Genomic DNA, 25,012 nt, shown 5'->3' on the forward strand with positions numbered 1-25,012 from the left:
AGGCTTTTATTTTTTTTTTTCCTGAATAGCCATATTCAATTTTATTTTTTTATTAATCTTATTTTTTATTGTAATTGTTTTACATTGTTCTGTCAATTTCTGTCATACATTTATACACACTCTTTTTTTTCTTATAATTGACTTTCCAAATAAGGTACTTAAAAGTAATATTACCAGCTGGAGCTGGAACCAAACTCAAGTTCAGGTGCTCATTGCTAAAAAGTCAGTGTTTCCAGAGACAAGGGTTCATGGAAAAATAAAGATGCTTTACTCAGGAAGCTGGCAACCTGGGAAGATGGCAGACTAATATCCACCAAACCATCTCCCAGTTGTCAGTTAGAGGGGAAAGGTTTTATAGGGAAAAACTGGGATGTTTCAGAGGTGTGCAGGTGGGGGCTGTGTGCAGAACAGAACACTGGATTCTCCATCACAAACTCCAGCTGTGGGTGGGTGGGTAGGACAGATCTGCAAATAGCTGTTAAGAAGTGGGAGCTGAGACAGCAGGCCCAGTGCTGGGAAAACCCGTCCCAAAGAATATGATCTCTGATCTATCCAGTCCTGGAGTAAGAGGTCTGTGTGAGCTCTGAACATCTAAGACTCAAAACTGTACCTTTATCTTTTAATCTGATAATTTTGGTCTTATTCACGCCAGGGTATGTACTTATTATAAATTATGTACATTTATTAATTTACAAGCTATAATGGTTAATTTTATGTGTTGACTTTGCTATGCCATGGTGCCCAATTTTTGGTCAAACACTAGTCTAGATGTTGCTTTGAAGTTATTTTTAAGATGTGATTAGCACTTAAATCAGTATACTTTGAGTAGAGGCTTTGAGTAAAGGCTCTAGAGTGTGGATGGGTCTTATCTAGACAGCTAAAGGCTTAAAGTAAAAAAGAATGGGGGAGTTCTCATTGTCACTCAGTGGGATAAGGACCCGATGTTGTCTCTGTGAAGATGTAGGTTTGATCCCTGGCTTTGTTCTGTAGGTTAAGGATCCGCTGTTGCTGTGGCATAGGTCACAGATGCAGCCTGGATCAAGTGTTGCCATGGCTGTGGTATAGGTCTCAGCTGCAGCTCCAATTCAATCCCTGGCCTGGGAACTTCCATATGCTGCAGGTAAGGCTGTTAAAAAAAAGAAAAGAAAAGAAAAGAAAAGTTAATTAATTAATTAAACAAAAAAAACCCACTGAGGTCCAGAGAAGTGAGAGAATTCTGCCTCCTAGACTGCCTTTGAACTTGAATTGCAATATCAACTCTTCCCTGAGTCTCTAGCCTGCTGGCCTGCCCTGCAAATTTCAGATTTGCTGGCCCTCACAATTGTGTGAGTCAATTCCTTAAAATAAATCCCTCTCTCTCTCTCTAATGTATGTATATCTCCATTGATTCTGTTTCTATGGAGAACCCTGGCTAATGTATAAGCTGTGATAAAACCACACAGTCATTTCACCTCACCAGCAGTTCTTGCCTTAGAAAATGAAAACAATAAACTATTGTACAAATTTAACATTAAAAAAACTTTTATTTTACCTGAGTAGAGGCATAATTAATTTTGGAATTCAAGTATACATCTAAAGAATCAGTTACTATCATCAGAAAAAAAATAACTGTTATAACTAATATCTTGACAGTACAAAATGTCCTCATTTGTTCTGTTCATGAGTGAGAAAAATCCATCTTTAGAATCTGCTGTCTCTGGTGAAGATACTCAGCAAGTTCTTTTCACAAATAGTGTCCGTCAGGGTTACCTCTTTCCATTTTGCTTAGAATTGACTTCAAAACTTGAAGCCAAAGTGTTCAAAACAAATAAAAGACAGATAAACAAATGAAGGGATTCTTCTGAGGCTGGTGGGGCATAAGAGGTAAAGCAGTGGAAAGCTGGCCCCTTCTGAATCAGTCCATTCATGCGCTGACCAAATTTTAACCATTTAAATATAATATTCCAATAATTAAACAAAACAAAAAAACACTTAGAGAGTTCCTGTTGTGGCACAGTGATTTAATGATCTAGCTTGTCTCTGTGGAGGTGGTTTGTTCCCCGGCCCAGTGTAGTGGGTTGAGGATCCTTTGCTGCTGCAGCTATAGTTCATAGCTCCAGCTCATATTTGATTCCTGACCAGGGAACTTCCATATGCTCCAGGTGTGGCCAAAAAAAGAAAAAAAAATTTTTTTCAAATTAAAAAAAAAAAAAAAGTATTCAAACATAAGCTACAGTATTTTCTCTATCAACAGAGAAACTCAAGAGTTCCTGTTGTGGCTCAGTGGGTTATGAACCCAACTAGTATCCATGAGGGTGCAGGTTCGATCCCTGGCCCCGCTCAGTGGGTTAAGGATCCACTGTTGCTGTGAGCTGTGGTGTAGGTTGTAGACATGGCTCAGATCCTGCATTGCTGTGGTATAGATCGGCAGCTCTAAGAAAAAAAAAGAGAGAGAGAAACCTAACTGCCAAGGGTCAAGGAGAGACCCACTGTCATGTAAGCGCCCATCTCCATCCCCACTTGGAAAGAGCAGCAGCCAATTCTCTCCTTAGGTCTCAGTATCTTTTTATGAGGCCAGGACTGCACTGAAGAGTAGGGCCATCACGCAAGGCCCCATGACCTAAAGCAGTGGTTCCTCAGTTGGAACAGGGGCCTTTCACAGTTAGAGAAAAAGACTGAAACCATATACTATAGTTCAGTACCATACATCATGATTTCTGAGAACACACAAACTCAGTCGCAGCAAAAGTATCCCCTTTGGCAAATAAATCCTAGTCTGGTGCTAAATCTCCCCCTACCCGAGCCATGATTCACATCCTGAAGTACACAATGCAGTGAAAACAGAAAGTAATCAAAACCCCTCTGTCTAATTCATAAAATATTAAGATACTATTCTTGATTAATTTCCACTAGAAATATGCTTCAGAGCATTTAATTGCTTCTTCCTAAACACCTACGTATGTCAGACAAGCATCAACAGCAGTAACCTTCTTATCTGTTAAGCATTTAAAAGCAAGAGGGTTTTCAATTCATAAGCCTTATGGGGACCCAGTTAGAGTGCTTAGAAACAAGGTCGTAGCTTGAAGACAATAGAGAGTCAAATGGAGAAAGTTCTAGGTGTTGATGCAACAGAACTTCCATCATCTCTGACTCCTGCAATACCTTGTATGCTCTGATGTCAAAGGCTGTGCTTCAGCGGAAGCCAGATACAACTTTTAAAACAGTCATGAAAGCGAGATAGTGGCTTCCCTCTTCAATGTTTTATTTTCCAGTCTTGCTTACCACACTTCCTTTTCTTTCATCTGGAAATGTTTTGAAGAACGTTGCTTGCAGTAGTTAAATTTCCTTAACCAGCACTTCCTTCTCCCTTTCCAGTCCCATTGCAAACCTCCTCCAGCAGCACACCCCCACTCTCATCCTTCTCTTGAAGGTTTTTTTCTGGCTATCTGGAACCATATCACTTCCTCCCTAGTCTTGCTTCTTTTTACAATTATTTCTGGTAGGAACTATGTCTGAAATCTCTAATTATTTTCAGGATTAATATATTATTGCCCCAAGGAAACTTTAAGCTCTTTAAGATGAAATAGCAAAGCTGATGTTTCTTTGAAAGGATCTACAGTATTTAGCTTAACAAACAATACATTTGAATTGAGTTAAATTCTCCTTTCCTTGAAAGTAAACCTCTGTGACGTTTTCAACTCAGGTTGGTATTAGAATAAGAGTTGTTAGAATTTAGTAAATCAAACTTCTGTATGTAATTAAAGTGCTTTGAATGAAGTCCCAAGCAAGGCATTTTATATAATTGGTAACTAAGGTTTTCAATTCCAGCAGTTGTAGAACGGTACCCGCCTTCCTTGCTTTTAGTCACGGTCACTTTTGATAGTGTGGGCTCAGGTTCCATCAGAGTAGATCAGCTAAGAGGTAAGCAGTTATGTGTAAGAAGATTGTCACCTTCCACAACAAAAGCATATATAAAAATAACCTAGAAAATCCAGATCCTCCAAGGTTGGCAGTCTCTGGGGGCAGGTGGCGGGGGGCAGGGGGGTTGGGGAAGGGCAGAGGGAAGAAAGAAAGAGAGAGAGAAAGAGAGAAAGAGAGAGAGAGAGAGAAAGAAAGAAAGAACAAAAGACAGACAGACAGACCATATGAGTGGAAACAGAGACTAAGGGAGTCTGGGGAGAGAATATTCTCCCTCTAGAATGAGAAGGGATCTGTGGCTTTTGGTTGGAGACATGACCCAGCCACTGGATACTTGTGGAAATGTATACCATGTGCTTTGTTTCCATAGTGCCGGGTGGCCAAGGGCCAGATGTGCTAAAGCTCCAGCAGCACTTGAAGACATACCCAATAAAGAACTGTCTGGCCCCAAATGCCCAGGGTGCCTGCTCAAGGGAAGGATTCTCCACACCCTCTGCATCTGCTGGGCCATAACTTCATGTATAGCATTCAGATTGCTGTTCAGTATTCTGATATTCTGTAGGCAGACAAGTCTTATCTGGGGAGTCCTGTTTCTCTTATGTAAGTTTTCCTTCTCTTGAGTAATCTCATGGGATTCCTCAGCAGGAACATCTCAGTGCCCTGCTGGCCTCATGATGTTTTGCACATCACTGTATTGATTGTTTCTTTAGATTAGCTGACTTCAACATTATCTTGCATCTCTTAAACATGAAAAGTTCACAATATGATTCCCTGTCTCTGTTTCTCTCTCTCTCTCTCCCTCCCTTGTTGAAGTCTTCATTTCAAGCTTCCTTTTATGTATCTTAGTGAATGATTTAGCCAGTGGTGGTATTTACTGAAATATACACAGGTGGTAAAATTGCATAGAACTGTGCATGCATGCCAGCATGCACACACACAGACACACACATGTACACACAGCATGTGTAAAGCTGGTGAAATCTGAATCAGGACTGTAGATTGTGACAATATCAATTTGCTGGCTCCATTATTGCTCTGAAATTATGTAAAATGGCATCAATGGAGAAAACGGGGTGAGGGGTTCAGAGAACCTCTCTGTTTCATTTTTTGCAACGTCCTGTGAATCTGTAATCATTTTAAAGTAGGAGTATTTTGTTATTATAAGGTGCTTGCATTACAGTACAGTCTTATTTGAAAGTAGACTGGGATTAATTATAAATGTATATTACAGATGTTCTCTGGTGGCTCAGCAAATTAAGGATCCCATGTTGTCACGTCTGTGGTTAGAGTCGCTGCCATGGAGAGGGTTCATTCAGTCCCTGGCCCCAGAACTTCTGTATGCCAGCGGCGCAGCCAAATAAATAAATAAATAAGTATTACAAAATCTAGGGCAGCTACTTTAAAAACCTAAAAAAAATACGTATTTGATATGCTAATAAAGGGCAGTATATTAGTCAGTTTTCCAGAGAAACAGCCAAAAAGATGTTTGTGTGTCAGAGGAAATTAATTATGGAGAAGCCTGAAAACCAGAGGAGCTGATGGTGCGAGTCCTCACCCAAGCCCAAAGGCCCAGGAGCGCTGATGTCTGAGGGCAGGGGAGGATGGATGTCACAGCTTAAGCAGGGAGCAAGTTCCCCTTCCCCAGCTTTGTTGTTCCATTTAGGTCGTCAACAGATTAGATGATGCTCATCCATATCACTGAGGGTGATATGGATGAGCATCTCCTTATTCAAATGCAGTCTCTTCCAGAAACACCCTTAGGGACACATCCAGAAATAATGTTTTGTTAGCTACTTGGGCATCCCTTTAGCCCAATCAAGTTGACACATAAAATTAACCCTCAAAGAGATAAAATAGAATCATATTAATGCTTAGTTAAAACCACAAAAGGCAGAAAAAGTGTGGAAGACAAAATTAGGAATAAAGAATAAGGACAATAAATAGAAAATAGTAACAAATATGGTGGGTATTAATCCAGTTATATCAATATCAATTTTGAAAGTAAGCAGTCTAAAAGCAAAAACCAGAAGTCACAGATTATCAGACTAGATCAAAAAACAAGACCCAGTTAAATGTTGTCTATAAGAAACTCTATTTTATTTTTTTATGATTTTTAGTTTTTCCATTATAGTTGGTTTATAGTGTTCTGTCAACTTCTACTGTACACCAAAGTGACCCAGTCACACACATATATACATTTTTTTCTCACATTATCCTCCATGATGTTCCATTATAAGTGACTGGATATAGTTCCCTATGCTATACAGCAGGATATCATTGCTTATCCACTCCAAATGCAATAGTTTGCAACCATTAACCCCAGACTCCCAGTCCATCCCACTCCCTCTCCTCCCCCTTGGCAACTACAAGTCTGTTCTCCAAGTACATGAGTAAGAAACTCACTTTAAATTTAAAGATATAACAGATTAAAAGTAAAAGGATGGACTGGACAATCATTTTTTGGATATGACACCAATAGCACAGGAAACCCATTTGCAGCAACATAGGTGGACCTAGAGATTATCATAGTAAGTGAAATAAGTCTGACAGAGAAAGAGGAATATCATATGACTTATATCTAAAAAAAATGATACAAACAAATTTATTTACAAAACAGAAATAGACTCACAGATGTCAAAAACAACTTATGGTTACCAAAGGGGATGGGGGATAGAGATAAATTAGGAGTTTGGTATTAACATAACATGCTACTATATATATAACAGGGAAAAAACCTAGGACCTACTGTATAGCACAGATAACTATAGTCAATGTCTTGTAATAATCTATAATGGAAAAGGATCTGAGAAAGAATATATGCATATGTATAACTGAATCATTTTGTTGTACACTTGAAACTCACACATTATAAATTAACTGTATATCAATTTAAAAAATAGGAAGAAAAAGAAAGCACAGGTAACAAAAGCAAAAATAGACAAATGAGGTGGCGTCAAACTAAAAAGCTTCTGCACAGGAAAGGAAACCATCAAAAAAATGAAAAAGCAACCTACAGAATGGGAGAAATATTTGCAAACCATATCTCTGATAAGAGGTTAATATAAAAATATATAAGGAACTCATACATCTCAATAGCAAAGATACAAATAACTGCATTAGAGAATGGGCAAAGGACCTGAAGAGACATTTCTCAAAAGAAGACAGATAGATGGCCAACAGGCACAGGAAAAGATGCTCAACATCTCTAATTATTAGAGAAACAAAAATCAAGACTACAATGAGATTTTGCCTCACACTGGTCAGAATAGCCATCATCAAAAAGTCTACAAATAATAAATGCTGGATATGGTATGAAGAAAAGGGAACCCTCTCACACTGTTGGTGGGAATATAAATTGGCACAGCCACTAAAGAAAACAGTATGGAGTTTCCTTAAAAACTAAAAACAGACCTATGCTATGATTCTGCAATCCCACTCCTGGACACTTACCTGGAAAAGACGAAAACTCTAATTTGTAAAAAATTTGCACACCGCAATGTTCATAGCAGCACTATGTGCAATAACTAAGACATGGAAGCAGCCTGAGTGTCCATTAATGGATGAATGGGTAAAGAAAATGTGCTAATATATGAAATGGAATACTCATGGATGAAATGAGGACATATGCTAAGTGAAATAAGTCAGATGGAGAAATAAGACAAATATCATATGATCTCATTTATATGCAAAATCTAAAAACAAAAACAAAAACAAACTTGTAGATATAGAGAATAGGTTGGTAGTTGCCAGAGGCAGGGGTGGGGGTGAGTGAAATGGGTGAAGATAGTCAAAAGTGTGAACTTCCGCTTATAAAATAAATAAGTCATGATGATTCAATGTACAGTATGGTAACTATAGGTAGTTATACCATATTGTATATTTGAAAATTGCCAGGAGTGTATATTAAAAGCTCTTATCACACACAAAAAAAAATTGTAACTGTGTGGTGGTGGATGTTAACTAGATTTAACGTGGTGATCATTTTTACCATATATACAAATACCAAATCATTAAGTTGTACACTAGAAACTAATGGAACATTTTATGTCAATTACTTCTCAATTTTTAAAAATATTGTGATGTACTCATAAAAAAAAAATGTCTCTGGTGTTCCCACTGTGGTACAGTGGGTTAGTGACCCAACTTGTCTCTGGGGAGGTGCTGGTTCAATCCCCAGCCCAGCACAGTGGGTTAAGGATCCAGCATTGCTGCACCTGTGGCGAAGGTCGCAGCTGCTGCTTGGATTTGATCCCTGGATAGGGAACTTCCATATGCTGAAGACGTGGGAAGAAAGAAAAGGAGGAGAAGGACAAGAAGAAGAAAGAAAAAAAAAAAAAAAAAGATGTCTCTCACCTATAGTTGGGTGTTCCTCCCGAAAGAAAAATTCACATGGACCCATAAAGCAGAGTGGCAGCAACAACCACAATTCATCTGCCCTAATCTTTTGCCTCTGCTCCACTTGTCCTTAATTGATTCCTGCAGAATGAATTGTGGAAAACTCACCTTCTTCCACCCACCATTGCAAGAACATCAAGTCTGGTGTTCCAGGCTTCTGCTCGCAAGTTTTATAGTCTGCAGGATGCAAGACTGCCCCTGGTTTCCTGAAGAAGGAAGGAAAGCACCTCATTCCTCCCCCGTGCCTTATGTACTGTTCTCTGTGCTCAATCTCACAAAATCTATCATATTGTAGCAGCCTCAAACCCTTCTCTCCATAGAAGCTGCAGATCAGCATAAGGACCAGCTCGACACCAAGCACCATTGATACCCTGAATCATCTTCCCCAGCACAAGCTCCTAACCAGTCTTCAAAGGGACCCTGATGGGGGCTTGGACTACAGGAGTGAGATGCGATGTCTTCACTATCTTAGTCTAGTTTTAGCAGTCAGAAATGTTCCTGGGCTGAGGTAGCATAGAAATGGAGCTGTTCAGAGAACAAAGCTGATGACCAGGCTCCTTCTTTTCAGTAAAGGCACTTTTGCTGAATTCAGAACATCTCAGGTATAACTACCTATTGTCTATCTGGGGTTCCTTTAAAGAAAAAAAAAAAAAAGGCTGTTTTTACTAAATTTTTCATCCACTATTGAAGGCATTCATGAATAAATCAGCACCGCCCTCTACTGGATAATCTGTGTTTATGACTCAATTGTGTCCAAGGTGATGTAAATAGAATTTTAGATATTTTTTCTGAATTTCTGTGAAAGCTGCATGGAAACCAGGACATCTGAGCTGTCTGGATATTTCTCCATGCCTATTAATGTAGTCAGGTAAAATGATCCTCACAAAAGCCTTTCTTTTCTAATTTTGAGAATTGCATGTTTTGAAAAAAAATGAATTCCAGTGCATTAAAAACAAAGAGAGTCAGGGAGACAGAAAGATAGATGTGAAGATGAAGGAGAGAGACAGGGAGAGAGTGCCAGAGAATGAGAGTCAGTTCTCTTCAGAGTAAACAGGGACTAGTTTCCTACTTTGGCAACCTCAAAAATAAACTCAAGTACATGCTTTCTTTATGACATCACCAGCTGTAGTTCTTACAATGTGCATGCTAATTCTAGCTCGTAAGTTAAACTTTTTATCTTTTTGAGACAAAATTTAAGCTGTAAGCTTGGTCAACTATCATGATCAGTTTGACTTCTGTGAAAATGTTACACTTCTATTAAAGCAGATTAAACTGTGTTTGGTTGGGAGTCAGCCAGCAAATTGCTCTATCCAGCAGAGTAACAGCATGAAAACCCGTTGATCTAGCCTAAATTCTGACTTACGAGAAAAAAATAAATAGTAATTAAAACCTACTGCTACATGAATAAGTCTTACAAAGAAAAAAAAGGAAGGGAAAAAAAAAAAAAGAGAAAAACCTAATGCAAATTAAACTACATTATCCCAACAAGAACACCCACATGTGGCCTTAATAGGACAAATGCAAAGACAGAATAAGCCCTCATTTCTGGGTTAAAAGTTCCAAATTAGACTCCCCAATCCTGACCTCCAGCTTCTCTTCCAGAAGCGGTCTCAGATGCTGGAAGGATCCTGGGCTTTGGCATAAACAACGTGGATTCAAATTTCAGCTCTGCCATTAGATGGCTTTGAGAAAAGACCTTGTTTTCCTTACCTGCAAGGTGGAGATAAAAACACATAATTCACAGAATCTGAGGAAAATTAAATGAAATAAAGCATGTAAATCATTTAATATAGTATCTGGCACGTATTAGGTTTTCCATAAAACCATGGCTTTCTTTTCCATTTCCCTCCAAATTTTTAGAGCTACCTGGTTATCCGACAACTCCAGGTGACACCCAGGCCAAGGAAATGTCTGAAATTCTTCTCCTTCTACATTCTCTTTCCTAATTACTACCACCGTTATTCATCTCATTGTCCAAGTCAGCCACATGAACATCACCCTAGATGCTATCCTCCTGCCCATGTCTGAATGTGTAAAAAACTCCTCTGCCTTCAAGACTCAGTAGATGTTACCTCTCCTGAGAAGAGCCTGAATTTCTCTGGTCCTTTCAGACTGACTTGAGTTCTTGACCTGATCCCATGTTCCCAAGGCACCCCCTAGATATGCCTCTTATACCATGTCGTGACTTGTTCCCTTTCCCACTGGGCTGTGAGTACTTCTATAGCCGAGGTTGTGTCTCATTCAAAATTTTACCCCCAGGTTCTAATATTGTACTTGCCACACGAGGATGCTGAAAAACAGCTGTGGAAATAATGAATTGCTGTATGGATTAATGACTAATTATTGGAGTTTCAGAAATAGTAATATGGAAGTTCCTGGGCCAGGGATGCCGTCTGAGCCACAGCTGTGACCTACACCACAACTGCAGCAATGCCGGATCCTTAATCCACTGCATCACAGCAGGAACTCCCTGAAATGGTAATCTTACCCATTTTCTCTATGGATCAATAGAGTTAGGAGTCAAATGGAGAATGTCACAGGAACCCAAAAGGCTAGGACCAGGCTTCTTATTCCTTCCCCCAAATTTAGATTTCTAGACCCTGGAGATCAGGGAAGATGTGCTGAGCAGCCATCCTCCCACAGGGGAAGTGACTTCTTGGCTGTGCCTATCAGTAATGGAAGGTCTGCCTCTGGAAGCTCATCCTTGGGCTTTGACCAGATCTGCTTATCTGTAGAATCAGAGGCAGAGGAAAATGCATGATTTTTTTTTTTTTTTTGAGGTACACCTGTGGCATAAGGAAGTTCCCAGGCTAGGGGTCCAATCAGAGCTGTGGCTACCAACCTGCACCACAGCCACAACAACACAAGATCCAACCCTCATCTGTGACTTATACCACAGCTCAAGGCAATGCCACCAGATCTTTAACCCGCCGAATGAGGCCAGGGTTAGAACCTGAATCCTCATGGATACTTCTCGGGTTCGTAACCTGCTGAGCCACAACAGGAACTCCCACAAATACCTTTTCTAAGTTATGAATGAAGGTTAGCTTCTTGGGCTAGCTCACAAAATTCGTTCTAGTGTGGTTTGGAACCTTAAGCCCTGAAATAGAGCTTTTCTGATCCCTGATCCTCTTTGAACATGAAGTCCTGCCGGGAACCCTTGCCAGCTGGGAAGCTCCAATATGGACTGATTAGTTGTACATAAAGGAGGTTTATAAGGCGAGCAGCATAAAATGAAGGGCCTATGTAAAAAGTCCTACAAATAACATTTCGAACATCTCTTTTTCAAGGTTTATCCATCCCAGTGCTATTAACATTTGGGGCCAGATAATTCTTTGTTGTAGGGAACTGTCTGGTGCATTGTAGGATATCCAGCAGCATTTCTGGCCTCAGCTCACTAAATGCCAGTAACAACATCCCATCACCAGTTTTCTATTTACAGCAAAGGAAATGTCCCCTGAGGGACCAAAATCACTCTCCATTGAGGCTTTGGAATGCAGTGGTCTCTGAAAAATGGCTTACAACCACTTCAGTCCTCTGATGCTCTCAGAGACCAGAAACCCAGGCTTCTGTGGATAAACTACTAATATGTGAAAATACATAACGTCTAAAAAAGGAAAACGCAGTTTTGAGGGTAGTGAAGGATTATTTGCAATTCCTTTAAAGATTAAATACCTTTAAAGACCTAAGTATTTTAATACCCTAGAAATATTTAAGACCATTTTCTTAAATAAATAATGACTGAAAATTGTTTCCAGGAGCTTCTGTTGTGGTTAAGTGGGTTAAGGACCTGACATTGTCTCTGTGAGGATGCAGGTTTGATCCCTGGCCTCACTCAGTGGGTTGAGGATCTGGCGTTGCTGTAAGCTGTAGTATAGGTCATAGATGCCCCTCAGATGCAGTGTTGCTGTGGCTGTGGCCTCAGCTGTAGCTCCCATTTGACCTCTGGCCCAGGAACTTCCATATGCCACAGGTGCAGCCATAAAAAGAAAAAAAAGAAAAAAAGAAAACATTGCTTTCCAGTTTCAAATAAAATATACTGTTCCTCAGAACAGTCTAAGATATTTCAGATGAATTATGATACATTTGTTTGCAGGTGCTGATTTGGCGTCAACAATGAGCCTTTTCTTCGGCCGTAAATAGAAAAATGTGGGTGTGGACATAATGAAGCAATTGTATGGCTGGAAATTGTGAGTAACTCACATCCCTCATAGAGAGAGGCTTATGCTACCTTCACAGCACAGGCCAAGAAAATTCCCATGGTGCCTGAATCTGAAGAGCTTCAGATTCCACAAAATACTTTGAGTTCCCTACTTTTTTCTCCCATCCCACTATTCTCTGGTTTCAAAGAAGCAAAAAGTGAAGTTTCCTTCATAGGTCATCAAGCTAATGCCCAAATACCCTCTTGGGGAATTCAACCTCTCTTTTATATGAACATTTAAATTCTTACCATAACATTAGAATCTCCATTCAAAGATGGAAACAGTGGCAGTGAGTTGCTGTAAATCTCTAAAGGCTGCACAAGCAGAGGGGGAATCAAATTCCAGGACTCCTATCCAGGGTTCTCTGTAGACATTATTATATGTTCTCTACTGGAAAGCTGAATTCAGAGAGATAGCTGTTACCATTAAAAACTGACCTCTCTCTTCATCTACATCCTCTATCACCAAAGCTTCAGAGACAGTTGAAAACATTCCTGGTTTGTAATATGATCAGAGAGGAGTGGTTAAGAGTGTGGTTCTGGAGCCAGATCTGGACCTGGACCCAGAATCTCAAATCTGCCTCTTAACTGGTTCATGAGGACCCTCAGTACCTCACCTCAACCTCTGTGCCTGTTTCCTTAGCTATCCAATTGAGATAATAAAAATACCTTCAGGCGTTCCCACTGTGGCAAGTGGGTTAAGAACCTGACTGCTCATGTCACTGCAGAGGTGCTGGTTCAATCCCTGGCTAGCACAATGGGTTAAAAAGGATCTGGCATTGCCATAGCTACAGCATAGATCATAGCTGTGGCTCAGATTCAATCCCTAGTCTGGGAACTTCCATATGCCACTGGTGAGGCCATTAAAAAAAAAAAAAAAAAAAGTGCCTTCAGATGGTTATGAGAAATAAACAAGCAAATATTTATAAAGTGCATAGAATAGTGTCTCTAGCAAGTGCAATGAAAGTATCTGTTTAAAGAAAATTATGAAATAAATAAAGCAACATGCGGCTTTGGTCCCATTATTGCAATCAAGCAGTGCCCTAGAAGAAAAATTAAGAAATAGGCTTTTTGTCTTTCCTAGTTGCACTTCTTCTTTCAAGTTCATCTTCCTTTTTCTATGTTCATCTTGAGTCCCCTTTCCGGTTCCTACCAAAGTGTTAGCAGATCACAACTGGTAATGTTTTAAGGTGCTAGTCTATGCTTCTTCTCAGAGGGGACTTTGAATTTCCTCAGAGACTCTCAAAGGCTGAGAAGTCACCAGAGCTTAAAGAAATGAATATCCAACCCTGACACATCAGTGAGGAGTTGTGTTTTCAGGTGGGGGGACCCTTCTGTACCTGGTCTGCACACTTCTGAGGTTGGCCTTGGGGAGAAAGGTAATGCAAATTAATACTTTTGAGCTTAAAAATCAAGTTTAAAAAATAAGCAGCCTCAAATTTCTGTATTTTAGCATATGGCAGTTGTGACTGTCTTGAAATGAGTCATCTTAAGCCCAAGTTAGAAACAGATTTAAGTTTCCAGATGTCAAAAAAAATTTTTTTTAATTTTTCACCTAAATAAAGCAAGCAAGATGCAGTATGATTTTTAATACTGCTTATTTTACTAGCTGTTAATGTTTACTCCTGATTTCCCTAAGATGATCCCCTTGTAAGCTGTGGCCTAAATGCATTTAAATTGCCTTTGAATATCCCAAGCAGTCCTTACTACCATGGAAACAGAACCGAGGATATGCAAGATGACTCCTCAGGGGCATAATTTGGTGCTTTAGATACTTTCGATTGGTGGCTCCCTTGTCTACCACCCCTTCTGTGAAACACAATCCTGTCGGTTGGATTTATTTTTATTATCCATGGGAGCGCACAGTTCACCAAGTAGTGAAAAGTGCCCTTCATCCCACAAAGGCCTTCCACAGACATTCCCAATCCCCGGGAGCATTAGCAGGGGCAAATCTATATGTGTCAGAAAACATGGGCAGATCAACCCAGGAAGATTTAGGCATTTGTCCAGGGGTCTATGAGGTAGCCTGCACCTTTTATGCTTTTATTGGTAGAGAAGAGATCCTGGCCCAGTGCCCCCAAAGAGTGCCGCCTAATGCCCTGGCTCTTGAGAATGTGATTTGGCTGCTACACAATTCTATGTTAAGGGCATATGGGAATTTAGTTAATAGTAAGGGACCAAAACTGAGAAATAGACAATTCCTGACTCTGTTCATAAAGTATCCATAACCTTAATGAAATAGCTATTTTTCCCCCCATATGTAAAATGGACACTTAGGTAGACTTCAAGCTTGAGACTATTACGTCTAGAATGGATAAGCAGTGAGGTCCTGCTGTATATCACAGGGAACTATATCCAATCAACTGTGATAGAACATGATAGAAGATGATATGAGAAGAAAGAATGTATATATACATATATGTGTGTGTAACTGGATCACTTTGCTGTACAAAAGAAATTGACAGAACGTTGTAAATCAACTATGATAAAAATAATTTTTTAAAAAAAGCTTGGGTTCAGCTAGAGGTCAATGTTTATAGACTAATAATCCCTTGGATGAAAGATTAGACATAAAAAAAATATATTATTTCCTTTGTTTCATCAGTCTATGGTGAAGATGGGAGAAAAATGTCAGGGTCAAATCTCTGTCTTGTTAAAAAAATACCACCTGAGACAGGATGAGAATCCATCTCAGTCACTTAAATACGTAATGTTCTCATGCCTCCTAGAATAACCATGAATTGGGCAAAGGCTTAAAACAAATATTTATGATTTTGGATTCTTTTTTCTTCTTTTTTTAGAGATACTTAGAATTCTCTGGGCACATATCAAGAGACTAGCTGTTTCTTTGAATAAATATCATGGCAATAAAAGGACACAAAGGCCAAAAAGCTGAGCCTACCTGACCTCTGCCTTACATAGAAATGATTGTGACCTTTGGATGTTGGAAAATGAAAAACTTTGGCAGGTAAGGTTAATCTCTATATATGTAAAATTTCCCATACATCCATGAGAAATATATTAATAACTATATTCACAGGTGTTTCTAAAAGATGAAGAAAGTGAACTGGTTGTTTACGTGAGTAGATATAAAATTAGTATATAAAAATGTGAAAGAAATGTAGTTAGTAATCAGATAAATGAAAAAAGCACTATTTTATTTTTTTACTTCTTTATTTATTTATTTTTTTGTCATTTTGCCTTTTCTGGGACTGCTCCTGTGGCATATGGAGGTTCCCAGGCTAGGGGTCCAATCGGAGCTGTAGCTACCAGCCTACGCCACAGCCACAGCAACGTGGGACCCAAGCCGTGTCTGCAACAGCTCACGGCAATGCCAGATCCTTAACCCACTGAGCAAGTCCAGGGACCAAACCCGCAACCTCATCGTTCCTAGTCGGATTCGTTAACCACTGAGCCACAACAGGAACTCTGAAAGAACTATTTTATAACTGATTAACAAAAAGCAAGTTAATTGTCTCATGCTGGCAGTTATGGAAGGCAAGGCAGACACATATTATATCTGTGGCCACCAGCATCTTTTGAACAATCTTTTTATATTTGAGGAAGTTGTCAAATTGTAAGTCCTACCTCTTACAAAAAAATACAGAACTCATTTTACCAAGATCCTTTGCAGCAGAGATATAGACATGTAACTATCCAATTGAAAGTTTGATATAGAAGAGGAAAACAGGGGGAAACATGACAGAAGTCATTTTCTGATAAAATAACAGCAGAGGTGTCCACCTTTGGGGACAGTAGTTTCCACCATCAAGCAGTGCCCTGACTCAGCAGGTGAGCTGCAGTGGTATCTCCTGATGACGACAACAGAATCTTCTCTAGAACAACCCCATAGTGTGGTGTAGGCATCCTTTATGGATGAGGAGCCTTCAAGACATACTCTCCAGACCTCTGAAAGGACCAATAAATTCCTTGGTTGGCAGTTAAGGACCTTGATTGATATAGTATGTACATTCATGTTTTTGCACTTTTGTTTTTGTAAAGTGTTTTAGTATTACATATCAAGATCTAGGAGTTCTCTTGTGGCGCAGTGGGTTAAGCATCTGGCATTGCCACTGTGGCCCGAGTTCATTCCCTGGCCTGGAACTTCTACATGCTGCAGGCATGGCCAAAAAAATATATCTTTTAATTAAAAAATTTAAAAAGATCCAGGAAAAAACATTCATCTCTCACTCATTAACCCTCTTCTAAGAATTTATGCTAAGGGAAATAGCCCAAAGGAAGGAAAATAGCCCTATGAATGGGCATGATTTAAAATTTCAGGATTTCCCATCATGGCTCAGTGGAGACAAATCTGACTAGCATCCATGAGGACGCAGGTTCGATCCCTGGCCTTGCTCAGTAGATTGCTAGTGTTGCTATGGTTCAGCAGCTATAGCTCCAATTCAGTTCCTAGCCTGGAAACCTCCATATGTTCTGGGTGTAGCCCTAAAAAGACAAAAAAAACAAAAAAACAAAAAAAACAAAAACAAAAACAAAAAAATAATTAGGAACAATCTGAAGGCTCATTTACAGAAGAGCAGTTAAGTCAGTTATGGCATACCCTTGGTAGTCAGCAGAACCTCAGCTTTTCTTCATGGAAGGGGTTTGGGATACACAATTTTGTTGGAGGGAGGCCAAGGGGCCTAAAGCTGCATTTAGACAGAGTACACTCTTTTTCCTTACACTGAATATTTATTTGAGGCTGGTTGCGGGGAATGAAGAATAGGACTGCCTCAACTATCTCCTCCAGAACTACCACTATCAGCAGAATATTGCACAGTAAATAAAATAATTATTAGAAGCTTATTAGCAAGGTAGGAAGAAATGCTCATAGCATCCTTTTAAGGGAACAGAGCAAAACATAAAATTATATCTGTGACTGTACTTATGTCAAGAATTGAAATAGAAAATTGAGCCAGGTCTGGAAGGAAACACAGAAAAACAGTATGATTCATTGAGTAACAGAATTGTTGGTAAATATTTTGTTCTTGTTTTCTGCTAATGTCATTCAATGCAACAAATATTTTTATGCTTTACAAAATTATCTTGTGTTCCAAATTATGTCTTTTCTTTGGCAACACATCCATGATATTGTGGTAATATAGCCACCTGCTCAGTGAGGATGACTTTGATACCTGTTGTCTTTGGGGAGAGTTAGACTCAGTCCGGGGTCTAGGTAAGTTGGCTACTTTTGACCTGCATAGATCTATAGGAGCAAAGGAAAAGGGTGTCACTCTATGAAAGCATCAGCCACATAGGTCTTTCCACCAAAACTCTAAAAGCATAACTGCTCCCATGGAGTAATGGGACTACTCTTGAGACAGAAGAGAAACTCTTTGGCATTATCTGCTAAAGTTGGAGGTAACCATACACAAGGACCCAGAAATTCCATTCTAGGTACTTAACCTGGAGAAACTATTGGCACATTTGCACCAGTAAACACATGCAAGAAAGTTTATAGTTTACATTTCTATTCACTAAAAACTGAAAGCATTATCATTGTTCATCGACAGTAAAAATGGATTAAAAAATGGGTTAATATATGGTGTTATCATATATATATCAATGAAAGCATACAAACTACATTTAAACTCATCAGAATTTGTGAAGATCATAAAGATAATGATGAAAGAGGCAAGATATATGGTATGACTCCATTTATAAAATGTTTAAAAGTAGGTAAAATTAAACTATGCTATTTAGGAATCCATACAGAATTGGTAAAACTAGAAGTAAAGGGAGTTCCCATTGTGGCTCAGTGGAAATGAATCCAACTAGTATCCATGAGGACATGGATTCGATCCCTGGCCTCACTCAGTGGGTTAAGGATCCAGAATTGCCATGAGCTGTGGTATAGATTGCAGGCGTGGCTCGGATCTGGCGTTGCTATGGCTGTGGCGTAGGCCTGCATTCTACTCCTATCCTGGGAACTTACATATGACACAGGCGCAGCCCTAAAAAGACAAAAACAAAAAAAAAAAAAATGCTAGGGAAGTAAAGTAAGGGAATGATGAACTCATATGTCAAGATAGTGGTTACCTCTGGGGATGGAGAGAGCTGTGTTTGGAGAGGGAACCTTGAGGCTTCTAGTCTGGCAATGTTCTTCCTTGATGAAGGGTGTTTTGCAGGTCTTCACTCCACAGTTTCACCTTTGTATTTTACACTCCTTTCTTTGCATACGTGATAGTTTATATTGAAAAAAGAAAGAGAGGAGACTCTAGTGTGTCAGGGCAAGAATCACCCTTTCTAGAAACAGAAACTCTTTCAGTTTATTGAAGTAGAACGTGAAGGCTGGAGAAGTTAGTTGAGTCCTTGGTTAATGAAATGGACCCACCTCTAGGATCTGGTGATCCAGGAGCATGGTTCGGAAGCACTACTTTATGAATAAATGTAATCTTTGAATTCCCCAAAGCAAGGTATTAAATAGACCACCAGCAACTTTGCCTTTGAAAGGCTCCAGGCAGTGGAAAGGACAGCTCTCTGCAGGTCCTGGATGCTCATGCCCCCTGCCCTGGGAGAAGGAGTCCTCTTTTAGTTCATATCATTGCCTTCTCTGGACAACAGAAAAGTCAAGGTTGTAGCTTCTGGATCCGAATCAGAGTTGTCCATCGCTGTCATGAAGAGTCATGAACACAGGCATGTGTATTACCTGGCTCATAGAGATTGGTGCCCCATGAGTGTGCTCTGAGAGGAAGGGGAAACTGCCTCAGGGACTGCTCGCCTGGAGGAAGAACTCCATCCATTTTAAATGGAATCTAGAATGACAGAGTAGAGAGTTGTTGCTCCATTTTGCCATGACCAATGAGGACACCTGACTCACCATCAGAAATACTTAGTTTCTCAAATACTCTTTGGACAGGTTTTTAAATCAATGAGAATTTCAAAAGAAAAAACAAACAAACAAACCAACCTTGGCTCTGTGACAGAGCCTATGTGAATGGGTTAAACAAGCTACAAACTGAGAGAATATTTGCAAACTACATATCCAGCAAAGACTTCTATCTAGAATCTATGCAAATAAAACTGCACTAAAAATATCCCCCAAATAATCTAATTAGAAAAGGGGTCAAAGTCATGAACAGCTTTTTCACTGAAGACGGTTAATAAGAACATCAAAGGATGTTCATCATAACTAGCTATCAGAGAAATTCAAAATAAAAGCACGAGTTATTACTGTATACCTATCAGAATGTGAAAATAAAACTTAATGACACTAAATGCTGGTGAGGAATGCAGAGAAACTGAATCACTCTTACATTGCTGGTGAGAATGTAAAATGAAAAAATAAAAATAAACAAAATTTTTTAAAAAGGACTTCCCCTCGTGGCTCTGCAGTTAATGAACCCAACTAGTATCATGAGGTCAGGGGTTCTATCCCTGGCCTTGCTCAGTGGGTTAAGGATCCGGCATTGCCGTGAGTGGTGTAGGTCACAGATGCAGCTTGGATCTGGCATTGCTGTGGCTGTGGTGTAGGCCAACTGCTGGAGCTCCAACTCTACCCCTAGCCTGGGAACCTCCATATGCCATGGGTGCAGCCCTAAAAGGACTAAAAAAAAAAAAAAAAAAATGTAAAATGACCCAGCCCTCTGGAAAAACAATTTGGTAGTTTCTCAGAAAATTAAACACAAATACCATAAGATGTGGCAATTCCATTCCTGGGCATTTATCCCAGAGAAATGAAAACTTATGTCAAAATGAAAATCTGTACACAAATGTTCATAGCAGCTTTATTCATAATAGCCTCAAACTGGAAACAGTCCAGAGGTCCTTCAGCAGTTAGAGGGTTCAACAAACTGAGACACAGCCATGCAATGAAATACTACCCAGAAAAAAAAAAAAAAAAAGTAGAAGAAGAAGAGAGAGAAACTATTGATACACAACAACTTGGATTAATCCCTAGGGAATTATGCTGAGAGGGGGGAAAAAAGCCAGTCCTGAAAAGTTACATGCAGTATGATTCCAATTATTTAACATTTAAATGTTAGCATTTAACATTCCAATATTCAACACATGTTTTTTAACATTTGAACATTTAACATTCCATTTACTTAACATTCCATGTTTTAAATTATTTAACAAATTGAAACATTTATTTAAAGGATTTAATGTAACATTTTAGAAATGAAGAACAGATTAGTGGTTTTCAGGGTTGGGGATCAGGAGGATGGGTGGGAGAAGAGGGCAGTTGGTGTGGGGAATAAAGGAAAACAGAAGGGAGGCTTCTTAACAGTAAAGAAACTCTTCTGTATCTTGCTTGTGATGGTGAATAGACAAACCTACAGATGTGATAAATTAGATAGAACTAAACACACACACACGTGTGTGTGCAAATGATTACAATAAAATAAGAAATTTGCACAAGATCCATAGATTGTAATCAATGTCAATATCCTGATGGTGATAATTGCATGTGAGAATACAGTTATCTCAACTAACATTTCAGCTAAAATAACACATGCTCTCCGTAGAAGATATGTAAAATTTTAAAAAGTATAGGAGTTCCTGTTGTGGTGCAGCGGAAATGAATCCAACTAGTGTCCATGAGGATGCAGGTTCAATCCCTGGCCTTGCTCAGTGGGTTAGGCATCCTGCATTGCTGTGGCTGTGGTGTAGGCCGGCAGCTGCCACTCCGATTAGACCCCTAGCCTGGGAACTTCCACATGCTGTGGGTGCGGCCCTAAAAAAGAAATTTAAAAAATAATCAACTTTTAATAAATTATATTCCTCATTTATAGTCCAAAAAAGCAATAAAATTTAATATAGTATCTCATTTAAAACTTTTAGTCCTTGACGTATTAATTCAATTAATATATATTAGCCACTAAAGTGCTTCTTTCGGGAATTAACCTTCCATGTACTTTATCCATTTTTTATTTCATTGTGCACTGTATTTTCCTACTGATTTGTAAATGAGCTTTATATATCAAGGCTCTTAACCTCATTATTTACAAATCTTTTCTTTCTTTCTTTTTGGTCTTTTTAGGACCACACCCACAGTATGTGGAGGTTCCCAGGCTAGGGGTTGAATTGGAGCTGTGGCTGCCAGCCTTTGCGAGAGCCACAGCAACGCCAGATCCAAGCCACATCTGCAGCCTACACTGCAGCTCATGGCAACGACGCCAATCCTCAACCCACTGAGCAAGGCCAGGAATTGAACCCACAACCTCATAGTTCTTAGGTTCGTTTCCACTGTGCCACGATGGGAACTCCCAAATCTTTAATTAGAAAAAATGTTAATCTACCAATACATCTTTGTGTATTCAAATCAAGTCATTTCTTTGTAGCTTCTTCCGTTAATTTCAGGCTAAGTCCTTTCTCACTCTGATGGTTGATTAATAATTAAGATCCATAATTTACTTTTGATAACTTTATGTTTTCATTTTGTTTTTACATTTAACTCTTGAATCAACCTGGGTTTGGTATAAATTATAAAGAATAGATCTGGGAGTTCCCATTGTGGCACAGTGGAAAAGAATCCTACCAGTTTCCATAAAGATGAGGGTTCTATCCCTGGCCTTGCTCAGTGGGTCAGGCATCCAGGGTTGCCTTGGGCTCTTGTGTAGATTGCAGACACAGCTCAGATCCCTCGCTGCTGTGGCTGTGGTGTAGGCTGGCAGCTATAACTCCAATTTGACCCCTAGCCTGGGAACTTCCATACAGCACAGGTGCAGCCCTAAAAAAGAAAAAAAAAAAAAAAAGAGAGAGAGAGAGAGAAAGAGAGTAAATCTGACAACTTTTCTTAATTGTTTACCATTTTTTATCATCATGGTGTCTCAAAAAGTTACCATCACTTTTTTAGTGGCTAAACTTTTTCTTCCCAAATTTTAAATGTCAGCAATTTTGTCAAATACTAAATTCTTGTGTGTTTGGGGATTGCTTTCAATGATTTCTATTCTGTCCCATTGTTTTGTTCACTGTTGCATTAAGTCTCACTTTGTTTTATTGATTGTATTAATGGATTGTATTTCTATATTGTAATTATATGTACATATTACAGTATATTATATCATATGTTGCCTGGAAATGCAAGCCTTCATTTTATTACTGTTCTTTTAAAAGTTTTCCTATTTTCAGGAGTTCCTGCCATGGCATAGTGGGTTAAGGATCCAATTGCAGCGGCTGGGGTCGCTGTGAGGCTGCAGGTTCAATTCCCACCTGGTTCAGTGCCCATCCAGCACAGGGGCTTAAAGGATTTGGTGTTGCCCCAGCTGCGGCATAGGTCACAGCTGTGGCTCAGATTCAGTCTCTCGCCCAGGAATTTCCATATGCTTCAGGCCATAAAAAAAAAAAAATAAATAAATAAATAAAAGGTTTTTTTGACTATTTTCACAGATTTTTTTCGCTGACTTAGGCATCCAACTAAATGTATATATACATGTAACTTAGATTTCTTCAACTGATTTTAATACGGAATATCTATTGAGTGCATTGTGTCAGGCACTGCTCTGTGTTTGTTCGTTTGTTTGATTTTTCTTTTTTTAGCTGACCCATGGCATATTGGAGTTCCCAGGCCAGGGCTCAGATCCAAGCCACAGTTGGGACCTACGCAGCTAGGCAGCCCCAGTCCTTCAACCCACTGGGCCTGGCTGGGGTTCGAACCTGCGTTCTGGGGCTGCAGAGACACCACAGAGATGCTGCAGATCCCATTGCACCACAGCAGAAACTCTTCTAAGTGTTTTTATTTTTATTTTTTATTTTTTGTCTTTTTGCCATTTCTAGGGCCGCTCCTGTGGCATATGGAGGTTCCCAGGCTAGGGGTAGAATCGGAGCTATAGCCACTGGCCTATACCAAAGACACAGCAGCGCGGGATCCAAGCCGCGTCTGCAACCTACACCACAGCTCACGGCAACGCCAGATCCTTAACCCACTGAGCGAGGCCAGGGATTGAACCCACAACCTCATGGTTCCTAGTCAGATTTGTTAGCCACTGAGCCACGACGGGAACTCCTCTTCTGAGTGTTTTTAAATGCACCAACTCACTTAATGCTAGCAGTGACCCTATCGGGTAGGTATTTTTACTGTCATGTTTTATGGAAGAGAAAATGGGAGCACAAAGAGTTGAAGTAAAGTTGCCCAAGGTCACAAAGCCAGTATGTGGCTCAGCTAGCTGCTGCGTATGATACACTCACTAAATCCAGAGATTTTGGCTCCAGAGCTCACAATCTGTCAAACAATGTAGCAGGGATTCACATTTTGATTTTTTTGCTTTAAACTGGAAATACCAGTATAATATGATAAGCCGTTGAGACACCATGATGACTGAAAACACTGTTCAAATCAGCTTCGTATGCATCTTCTAGAGCAATATGTTGTTTCCCTTTAAAGTGATGAAAGATGGAATTTTCTTTAGATTATAAAATAGTGCTAAAAGTGCTGAATCTTAACATAGGAGAAAACAAGAGGCTATTATGGGAAGGGTCCTAGACTGGGTGACAGGGAAACAACAGCTCTTGTCCTTGTTTTATGGCTAACTAGCTTCCTCCTACCCAAAATATCTTCCTAACTAGTCTGTACCTCTGGCACAAATTCCACTATTATAGATTTCATTACTCCAGGTTAACTCTCTAAGGCATAAGTAGCTTTAGTGACATGATACTTGTCAGGATGTTTATTATCTATACTGTGGGGGTGATTTCACTTGCTCCTAACCAAGAGACTAGCCCCAACATAACAGGAGGTACTGTGGTCCCACAGGGAGATGAGGATAGAAGACAATTCTGTTCTGGGGGCTGAAGAGAAGGAGGGCTGTGAGAGGAAAGTCACGGGGCGGGGGACCTCAACTGACAAATGCGGGTAGTTGGAGGGTAGCCTCGGGTGACAGAGGGTGATGGGAGGAGGGTGGGAGGAGGTAGAGGGTCCTGTGGACAGGATATGGGGAGGGCCCCCTCTACATAAGGTTTTCCCAGGACTGGTGCTGGGTGCAGCTGAGCATTCTAAAAGGAGGACTTCCTCTGGGGATCAGCGTGGGAGGAAGGGAATGTGAAAAGAGTTGGTACCCTTGACATTCACCCAGAGGCTCTGAGGTTCATTGGAAAAGATGCATGAGAAGCTATGTCTAAGGGCATGCAAACACACACACAATACCATAAAAGGAGACAGCTTTTTAGTCTTTCCCCTCATCTTCAGGCTTATGAATTTCTTCAAAAAAGTTCTTGAAACATCATGTCTACCAACCCTTCCCCTACTTGTCACTGGCACAGTGATGCTGACCTTGAATTCCAATACCAGGTGGGAAAGGTTGTGGCTCACCTTTTACATAAATGCTTGCTGGCTCACTCAGACCCTTTTTATTTCTTATTATGAGGATTATGAGTGGAACAATTTTAGTGGGTCTTCTGATTATCAGAGCAATGGATACTTACTGTAAAAAATTAATGACCTAGAAAAAGGAGAAAGTGGGAGTCTCCTCTCACCCTACCACATCGTAAGGGGTCTCTTCCAGATTTTTCAAAGTTGTATCACAGTGTTCTGCCATTGGCGTTTTTACTTAACACAGTATTGAGGACACCTCTTTGTGT

General features: G+C 39.8%; 1 long non-coding RNA gene across 2 annotated transcripts in view; it reads left to right on the forward strand.

Annotated features, from left to right (window-relative positions):
• Positions 1-25,012, forward strand: part of LOC102157689 (uncharacterized) — a 63,210-nt gene that overhangs the window by 1,285 nt on the left and 36,913 nt on the right. Inside the window, exons 2-4 of one of the 2 annotated variants that reach the window (XR_014820275.1) lie at positions 991-1,120; positions 12,389-12,482; positions 15,295-15,461. This is a non-coding gene — a long non-coding RNA (uncharacterized LOC102157689). The remainder of the gene's footprint in view (positions 1-990; positions 1,121-12,388; positions 12,483-15,294; positions 15,462-25,012) is intronic. The other variant, XR_002335512.2, reaches the window with a different exon arrangement.

The sequence above is a fragment of the Sus scrofa genome, chromosome 1 (assembly GCF_054392235.1).
Source record: "Sus scrofa isolate SSC_HxYL_T2T_F1_AM1 chromosome 1, Sscrofa_HxYL_maternal_Yorkshire_Landrace_v2.0, whole genome shotgun sequence".
NCBI classification, from domain to species: Eukaryota; Metazoa; Chordata; class Mammalia; order Artiodactyla; family Suidae; genus Sus; species Sus scrofa.